Source organism: Polyodon spathula, chromosome 13, assembly GCF_017654505.1.
Source record: "Polyodon spathula isolate WHYD16114869_AA chromosome 13, ASM1765450v1, whole genome shotgun sequence".
NCBI classification, from domain to species: Eukaryota; Metazoa; Chordata; class Actinopteri; order Acipenseriformes; family Polyodontidae; genus Polyodon; species Polyodon spathula.
The window spans coordinates 22,599,440-22,608,170 of record NC_054546.1 but is presented as its reverse complement, the minus strand read 5'-3'; the positions used below and the strand labels follow the sequence as shown (position 1 = coordinate 22,608,170).

At 42.7% G+C, this 8,731-nt stretch overlaps 1 pseudogene; it reads left to right on the top strand.

Annotated features, from left to right (window-relative positions):
• Positions 1-4,960: 4,960 nt before the first annotated feature.
• Positions 4,961-8,731, top strand: part of LOC121326094 — a 40,497-nt pseudogene continuing 36,726 nt past the window's right edge.

The following is an 8,731-nucleotide window of genomic DNA, read 5'->3' as shown; positions in this document are numbered from 1 at the left end:
CGGTGGTGTCATTCTGAGGGGAAGGATATGTAGCAGGGGAGATCTGTGCTGACTCTGCTGGTGTGTTCACGATACTGCAGGAAGAGGACAACAACTGCCTGTGAGTCATGGCAGTGACACGGGGAGGTGGGAAAGTGGGTGTGTGGACTTTCTCCCTCTCTGAATGGCTGAGAGGTGGGTCTTGGGGAGATTGTTAGCCCTATAAGTTAACGCTCTGTTGTTTCCTCAGGTCTGCCCTGTTAAACGTGTCGAGAGTGCGAAAAAGAAAGAGTCTCACAGTTCGACAGTGAGAGCAGGGAACCCTTGGGCAGACCCCGAAGCACTGTAAAAGAGCAGGCTAGTTAGCCGGCAGTGTAGGACGGTGATCCGGGTCTCACAGGTAGCGACGACTGGGATACAGCTGTCAAGTGCAGCACCTTTTCTTTGTAGTTTTGTTACTGTTTGATTTTCCCTGTTTCTTTGTGCCTTCTGTTTTGAATTATTGTTTCGAAGCACCTGCAAGGGCACGGGTATTGTGGACCATCGCTTGGTATGCCTGTGGTTCTGTTTACCATCTGCGGGACAAAAGAAAAAATAGCAACCCGAAATAAAACTGGGCACCTGTGTGGTGTTGCCAAATTCACCTGTCTGTCTCCTGTGTCAGTGAATTACCCACCACCCTTCCACACCATCCAATCCAGAGCACTCTGTTTCCTTAACACAGCGCCCTCACAGCTGAGGAGGGAGATTTATAACCAAGATTCCTTCTTTCTCTGTAACAGTTAATTATCTAATTTCTGGCCTTACTAATGGTTTTCACTGGTTTTAAAATCCATCCCTTCCTCTTTTGTTCATAAATAATCTGGAATAAAGGAACCAGAAATCATCAACATTTTCATTTCAATTCAGAGATTTCCAGCCCCTCCCTTCCCTCAATTCTGTGTCAATCCTATTGGAGTGGCTACAAGAAATGTCAGAAAAGAAGTGCTTCCACATTGACCTCTATGCCCCTCGTAGCTCTTTTATCAGCAGCATTAAATCTCTCATTACCGCAGATCAGTTTTCTCTTCATTAAATCACCATATCTGATGCAACCATACCATCAATATATCTGGACAGGGTTCCTGGTTAGCTAAAGCAGACATTTCATGCCAATTCAAAGTCATGCCTATACTCCCTTCTCTCTATCATCTTTTGGTATCTGTTGGAAGGAGCAGCCCAAAGATCTTTATTTCCCTCTCCAAAGCCCTCTTCTGGATTTTACTCAATATTAATCGCATCCTCTTTCTGCTGCACTTCTTGGACGACTTTCTCCTTATATCTCCTTCATCAGCCCCTCCAGCTGAAGCACTCTTAGAACTGAGGTCTCAGCAGTCGGCGTCCCCATCACAGAGGAGAAAACGATCGATCCAGTTTTCACTCTCTCATTCAATCCTTGAGATTAACCATTCCATTTCTAAACGTGACCTTCTTTCTCTCCTGGGACATTTCAGTTTGCAATTCACCTCATTCCTCAAGGTAGGACATTTATTTGTCATTTTCTCACTATCTCAATATCTAAAAATCTAATCTTTCACATTAATATTACAGCTGAAGCTCAGAAAGAGATTAGGATGTGGTCCACTCTCCCCCACGACCTCCCACTTGATATGGATGCTTCACCTATTGGTTTTAGTATCACTAATAATTCATTAGATTTAATACTCTACTAACCAAAAAGTATTCGGACATACTATATATAGTGTAGCACATGGGGTTAGGGATCGGTAGGTGACACAATCAAATATGAAGATATAAGCCTGATACCAGCTCCTGCAAGGAAGCCAGCTCTTTCGTACAAAGATATCGGCACTATGCTTCAGTGCAGGAGGTGTGCATCCCACCTCTGTCCGTGAGAAACCCCTGCCTGCAGGAACCTAGATAGTTATAATATGTTTATATGTTTAACATACCTAAGGGAAAGTGTGTTTGAAAACAAAGAGTGGAGGTACTTATAGGGTGCGTTGATTTGATTTGGCTACCTTCACCTTCTTCTCCTCCCTCACCTCCTGCCTCAATTCCCTTTGTCCACTCACCCCTTGACCTTCCCGTCCCTCCCTGCCCCAGCCCTGGCTCTCCTCCGTGCTCCACTCGGCTCATACTGAACTGTGCTGAAAAGAAATGGAAGAAAAACAATTGCTGCCTTGGATCTCCATTGCTTGCTGCTCTCTTCCTTCTCCTCTACACTCTGCCAAACACTTCTACTTCCACTCTATCATTCAGTCTTCTAACAATCCCTGTAAACTCTTCTCCATCTTCTCTTCTCTCATCAGCCCCCCATCTTGCATCTTCCTCTAGCTCAGCTGATGACTTTGCTTCCTTCTTCTCCTCCAAAATCACTGACATCCACAAACTCTTCAATACCTTGCCGCCTTCCCCATCTACCCCCTGTCTGCTCCTTCACTCCCCATCACTCTCTGCAATCCCTACTAATCTACCCTCCTTCTCACACCTCTCAGACTCTGATCTATGCTCCCTGCTCCAGAGCCATAAACCCACCATGTGTGCTCTAGACCCCCTCTCCACTCATCTTTTTGCAGGCTGCAGCCCCTGCTCTACTACCTTTCATTTCTTCTTTTCTCAATACCTCTCTAATCTGTCTCCTTCCCCTCTGCTTTCAAACAAGCCTGCATCACCCCATCTTAAAAAACCCTCCCTTGATCCCTCATCCCTCCAGAACTATCATCCTCTCAAAAACCTTCGAGTGAGCGGTACATCTCCAGCTCTCTGCTTTCCTCACAAAACATTCTCTTCGTGACCCCCTCCAATCCGGTTTTCACCCAACACACTCCACTGAAACTGCTCTTCTCTCCATCACTAACTTTCTACTATCGGCTTGTGCTGCCTCCCTCTTCTCTGTCCTAATTCTCCTCAACCTCTCTGCTGCCTTTGACACAGTCGACCACTCTATTCTCCTGTCTTCCCTCGCTGACCTGGGCCTCTCCGGCACTGCTCTTGCCTGGTTCTCCTTGCCATGGCTCACCCTCTGCCTCTTACTCTCTTTCTATAGGCGTCTCCCAAGGCTCTGTCATTAGCACTCTGAGATGCTCAGGAGGAGCAGAACTGAACATGCCATTTCACTAAGCTGCTCTGAGCGGCTCACTTACTTGACACACCCTTAGGATTTGATGCCATGGTAACCACACTCACTTCTATTTAAATCTGTTAATGTGTTTGTGATGCCATTTACTGCATAGTTAATGGTGTAACAATCTACTATTCCTTTCTGTTCAACCCTTCAGTCATCATTGCATTGAGTTCATGTATTCATTTATTTTCCTTTATTCTTCTAACTGTATTTCTGCTAAAACTACAAATTATACATCATTCATGTTATGTTCATTTTTCTGTAAAGTGTTACAGTAAACTATTGCTTCATTGACTTTTTCATTTCTTATGTTTGCCAGATGATTCTGTATTCTTGAATATAATACTGTACCTGTCTCTCCTACAGTTTTTAGGCAAAAATCTGTTTTACTTTTGCTTTTGAACGAAGTATGTAACATACTTTTGTCTGCATAATAAAAAGGTCAGGGTGTTTCAGGATGGAGGATGTGGTACAGTCTCAAACCTTCTCAGTCTGTAGTAAATGTAGCAGTAAGCTTTCCACAATAGCTATTGTGATGTATTAATTTATTTTTATGGATAGTTAGTTACTTCATTGACAGAAAGATGTCACTTTGACTTTGCTGACATTTCCATGACTGCCCACTAGGTTGCACTCTTTGACACGGGAATCCTGTTTGCAGCCAGGGTAAGGACATACTGAGAGCGCTACAGCTCCCTATCCTTGGTGTATCTCAGCTCTTCATTTCTACTGACCCTGAACTGTCTGTGCTGTGTGCATTGACCATAGGGTTCCAAATTCAGTGTTAGTTTGGGTTTTAGATTTTTTTGCCAAACAATTTAGATTTTGTGTTTATGGGGTATAATTTCAAAGCATTTCATTCTCCTATTTGCGCTTTTTACTAGACACAAACATTTGTACTTTGATCCAACTTCCTCTTTAAATAGTCACATGCAATTCTGTCATAAAATCATTACATAAAGTCATTATATAACACTCTGTAAGGCAGCTGTTTGACATACAACTGAAATCCAAGAATGAGTATGTTTGTTACCAAGGCAACTCCTCATAGTAACTTTCTTGAAACATGACAGCTTTATCACAGTAGTGATTTGGAGTTTGTGATGATCAGATTATATACAGTAGAGAAGTGATTGCTCACTTCTATGCATTCAAACCCTCAACAAAAAAATTAACGTGATACATTGTTGTGTGAGTGAAAAATACATATATCATATTAGACCTTTATGAATAATTTCAGAGTGTTCCAGAAGTTGTGTCTGCTAGTGGAGCGTTCCGATTGGTGGGTCAGTAGCTTGTATTGTGAGGTATACTGAAGCTTTTAGCATATTTATGTTTAAACCAATGCAACATTTGCCTCCAATTGTTGACCAGGAGAAAAACATTTAAAACAAATGTTACAAAAGCCCATTCACAAGCTTCAGCAATAATCTAACCCCACAGCTGTCTTGTTACATCAGCCCTCCCATCTGATTGGGAGACTCAGTTTACAACCGTGGGTCAATAGTTACCAAACAGGATTCACCTTTGTTCTCATAATTAAGGTCCTTAATATAAAAGTCACATTTGCTTTCTAACTGGAGCCGTGACACACAGTGACTCTGAAGGTATCGTACCAAACTTCCTGCTACCCCCCCACTCCACCTGTAGAAATTGAAAGTTTTCCAGGAAGGCTTGTATGGTTTTCAGTAAATTGAGCTCTTACCTGCAGTGTTATTTTCTTCTTGCAGGTCATTGAGCCTTTTGGAGGTAGCTCTTTTTCCAATTCAGAAGAGGGTGCACCTGTTGTGTTTTCCCGTGATCCTGTGGACGTAACTTGGTTCTCTGCAGTCATTATACTGGTGGGATACAGTCATGGAGGCAGAAGAGTCGACTATCCACTTTCAGATGCCCGGTCCTACGCTGACTTTTCAGAACATCCGCTACTTCGTGAACTTGAAGAGAAAGTTCCTGCATAGGAAGGCAGAGGAGAAGGAGATACTGAAAGATGTCAGGTCAGAACTTAACTTTTGTTTTGAGTTTCTTTACTCAAACACACACACAGGCTGTGCCCTAATTCAAACTCCCAACACAGTAATCATTACACATTGCTCCCCTACCCTTTCAAAGGGTATATATTGCTCTTATTCAGCTTCATTATGTAGAGGATATGTCACGAAAAACCATGACATAAAATATCTGTCATGTCAACAGACAAGCTTTTGGGTGACACTGCCCATACTACTAATACTATATGTCATGGATGACATGTCTTCTTTATGCCACAAATGTTTACACTGTATAGATATAGATAAGAATACTGTAGCTACCCTTAGTCATTTGAAGGTACAGTAATCCAACATGGAGCTCATCTCTTCCGACAGGTGAGCTAAATAGACAAATGTGCTTCATCATCCGAGTAAAAAGTTCACTTCTATCTTAAAATATTTCACCGATTTGTCGCATTTGGTAAGTCGAGTTTGTTTTAAATGATATGCAGAATGCTTAGCAATAGAATATATTTGCACTGCAGAATGTCACAATAAAAAAAAAAAGATCCAGACATCAACCTTTGATGACATAACATAAACAATCATGGAAATGTAGCCACATGAGTGGTATAAAAAGGATATATGTATTGTACACCTATGTGCGATGAAGTATGAACACCAACTGCTGTCTTGAAATGTTATCCTGTTTAAAACATTACATAACGTTAATTACACTCAGGAAAATGGTATGAATTAATTGTTTGACATAACCTGCCACAAGTGTACATCAAATCCCAGTTACATATGCTGCTTGTACCAGCAGGATTATGCCTGCATATCTTATTTCATTTGGTTTATTAGAGGTTCTGATTTGCTGTAATCTAGCAACATGTAATGATTCTCATACTGGTTGGAGTTCCAATGATTCAGCAAGAAACCTCAGCCAAGGAACATGGAGCATGTGTCAGTAGTTACAACATTGCTATAAGTTAATATGTTGTGCAGTGTCTGTTACTGTAGAAGAGAAGTCATCTCATTTGGGCAAGAGGACCATGAAGCAAAGCAGAGGCGTTCTGGCTGCTCAAAGTGTGTGAGATTATGTCTTTTATAATAAAGGACACCCTACACAAGACGGATTAACTGGTTATAAATCATACACAGAAAACATTTTTATCCTCCCCTGCTCCGATCATGAAATGTTTCAGTCCAAAATCAACTGCCACAGTTGACAGATTTTTGATTTATAATTAAGGCTTCTGATTTTCGGTTTTAACCAATAAAACCTGGTAAAACACCCCTGATGCAAAAAAAATTTCATCCGTGGATAGCTAATAAACACTGGATAACATCAGAAAAACTATGGAAATGGTTAATCTAGTCATTTTGACTTTACCCTTTTGTCAGTAATAGCAATAAAACCTACTACAAAAGCAATAATAAACACATTTCCCAGTGTTGCCGGGCAATTTCGACCTTCCTGACTTGTATCTATCATTGATTCGTTCTAAATGCTTTGAACCTGCCCCAACTATTGAGTGACAGCACATTCCTACATTTCTATTGGAGACCCTGCTTGCGAGATTTAAAACAAGATTTGAATCAGGATGGAGACTTGTTAGCAGGATTTAAAGCTGTATTACAGTTAAGATACAGGTGGCCACAGGTGGCTGCATTGCTCCCTCCCCCCGCTCCGGCATGGGGTAGGTCGATCTGCTGGTACACGCCTCCAACGCAGACGGTCACCAGGATGGTGCCAGTCCCCATTGCCTGGTTGGGTGACCTTAGGCGTTGTTTACAGGCATCAGCACAGGCAAGAGACAGGGTTCTCCCGCAACGTGGAGGACGTGCAGGCCTCTGTGCTCCAGACCAAAGTGGCAGCCTTACTGGGCATGCAAGTTCTACTTAAGACCTTCTGGTGCCGAAGAAGGACAGCGGCTTTCGCCCCATCCTGGACCTGCAGTTCCTCAACCAGTTTTTGAAACAGAGGAGGTTCCAAATGCTGACTCATCTTCACATACTCCAGTCTGTCCGGCCGGGCGACTGGTGTATCACAGTGGTCGTGTCGGTTGTCATCACGGTTTCGTCACAAAAAGAGGTCGATCCTTCCCTGCGTGATAATTTTATTCCCTCAGTAGGCGGGACGAGGAGATCATCGAGGGAAGGGGGGCCTATTGGCAGCTTTGCTGGTAAGAGCTCAGTGACACCCACCAATAGGCAGGCATATATCACATAGCTTTTGGTAGCCATCTTCTCTTTCAGGGTGATGAACCTAAAGAACCTTGTGAACCCGGTCAGATGAACCAGTGTAAGAGAGAAAAGAACCTCAACGGGCACAATCCTGGAGTTAAATGGCCAAGAGCTTCTGAGAAAAAAGCATGGGACACAGTAAACTTGGATCTCTGTTTTGCATTAGAGGTTATGTGGAATAGTCGAAAAGAAGTTGGATAAACCATCTACACATATGGAAGCGAGAGGTTTGCAGTTGAAAAAGGAAAGGGGAAAGTACAAACTATTCCTGTAAAGTCTAGACAGCAGCAGGAGATTGAGCGCTTAGTTAGACAAAGGAGGCAGCTGAGGAAGCAATGGCGGAGAGCAGAACAAAGTCAGAAGGAGGCACTCAATCTATTACAAAGGGTCATAAAAGATAAGCTTGCAACATTGTGCAGAGCTGAGCACCTAAGGAAACGTTGCAAAAAGGAGCATCAAGACATCAAGCACAGGTCTGTAGTCATGGGACCAATAGGAGCTGAGAGAAGCCAAAAGAAAAAGGGGCGGATCTGAGCAATGCACCACAGAGATAACACAGACATAAACAAACAAGATGGCTGCTTCTGCATGCAATGCTCAAAGAATATCGTAGACATTTGCAGAGCTTTTTGACACATTATTGTAATAAAATAATGACTTGTATAGCATTATTGAGGAGTTAAAACGAGTGATCAGGAGATGATTTATCAGTATGCATGACTATTAAGAGGTAGGTGATAAAAACAGTGAACAAGGGGTGGGGCTTGGCTTGAGATGCAGTACTGAGTGTCCTGTTGATATGCAGCGCCTTTTAAACCTGTTTTACTGTGAAAAATAAACAGTCCATGTGAAATTAAATTGGACCTGATACACCTGACAGGCACTGAATAAATGGAACACAAAGAGTTACAGGTAAAGTAGTGGATAAGAGAATTCTACGATAACGATGAGGCAATACCAACAGTGTCTCAGAAGCCAATGAATGGTATGATGGGGATCTAAAGGACAGTTTGTGTAGGAGAAGTTAGACAACAAGCAGTGGAAGGGTTGAAGAGCATAGACAGCAGAGCCTTACTGGGCAAATTGAAACTTTGGTGCTTTCAGTTTGATCTACTGCCAAGACTTCTGTGGCCACTCACTGTGTATGAGGTTTCCTTGACAACAGTAAAGAAGCTGGAATCGTTAATCAGTTCTACTTCAGGAAATAGTCAGGAGTTCCACGCTGGGACTGTATGGTAAAGGGATACTGCAACTGCAAGTTTCAGCAAGGCTGACCTTTGTATAAGTGATATCATGGGGCAAGTACAGCATGGAAGTTCAGCTCCTCCTAAACAAAGCAGCTCCACCTCAACGGAGAACATTGTGTCCTTGAAGAGAGTTCGGTGCAGAGGAACCAGACTGAACCCAG